The sequence below is a fragment of the Heliangelus exortis genome, chromosome 16 (assembly GCF_036169615.1).
Source record: "Heliangelus exortis chromosome 16, bHelExo1.hap1, whole genome shotgun sequence".
In the NCBI taxonomy this organism is placed as follows: Eukaryota; Metazoa; Chordata; class Aves; order Apodiformes; family Trochilidae; genus Heliangelus; species Heliangelus exortis.
Genome location: NC_092437.1, coordinates 6590297 through 6591256, shown reverse-complemented (window position 1 = coordinate 6591256; position 960 = coordinate 6590297). Strand labels below are relative to the sequence as shown.

Here is a 960-nt window from a genome sequence, read left to right as displayed (position 1 = left end):
GTGTGTGCACACAGACACCCAGAGCCCTTTGCTGCCCCTGCACCCTCAGCTGCTTGTGCTTACGTGAGCTGCTCATATGCTGGCATGGTAAGCAAAGCTTGAGCTTTGCAAAATGAAACTGAAATAAAATAAATACATGGCACCATTAACTTTCTGTGAGCTGGCTTCAAAATTAAGAGGTTTTAGACATAAACATGGTATAATGAGTCCTCAGGGAAAGCAAAACCTTCCAAAAACCACATCCTAACCTTTTTCAACAGCGCATGTTAAGCTTTATTTCATGCCATTTTAGTAAGGTAAACTAATTTGGTTTCCTGTTTCCAATGAATTTTATATGTATAAAAATATTTATACTATATTCTTATGTTTATATAATACACAACTCTGATTAGAAACACTCATGTATGAACACACCTATTTTTCTAGCAATATCAATGTGTGTTCACATGTTTGTGTGTGAAAGACCACATACACCTGCCTTAATTCAACTATTTTAACTTTTATTTCATAAATCCTGACTGCTGAAGATGCCAGATGAAGTTTAGACTAGAAGTTAGTTTAAAAACGAGGAGCATAACATAGCAGCAATATAATATAACCAATTTAATGGGGGCAGGAGCAGTTTATGGGTTCTCAGGCATTTTAGGCTGGGACATTGATGGACCACATGGGATGCAGCTCTTACCTGCCCACAGAGTGCTGCAGCTCTTTCCTTTTCCAGCCATTTTACATCTGGGACCGTGGTGCCAATTTATTCAGGGCTGGCAATGCCATCTCCATCCCAGTAAGATGCAGCCATCAGAGGTGTAGGTGGATGTGGGCCTCAGTTTTGCCAGGATGAGCATGAGCTTGTCTGGGTCAAAATCATATCCTGGGCTGTGCTCACGGTAGAGCAGGCTGGAAAAAAGAAAAAAAAAAAAAAAAAGAGAAAATAGAAAGTAAAATAAAATAAATAATAAT

The 960-nt window shown here is 39.0% G+C and overlaps 1 long non-coding RNA gene across 9 annotated transcripts in view; it reads right to left on the bottom strand.

Moving 5' to 3' along the window:
* Positions 1–249: 249 nt before the first annotated feature.
* LOC139803685 (uncharacterized) overlaps positions 250–960 on the bottom strand; it is a 33929-nt gene continuing 33218 nt past the window's right edge. For all 9 annotated transcript variants that reach the window (XR_011729118.1, XR_011729119.1, XR_011729115.1 and 6 more), the window contains one exon: positions 250–897. This is a non-coding gene — a long non-coding RNA (uncharacterized lncRNA). The remainder of the gene's footprint in view (positions 898–960) is intronic.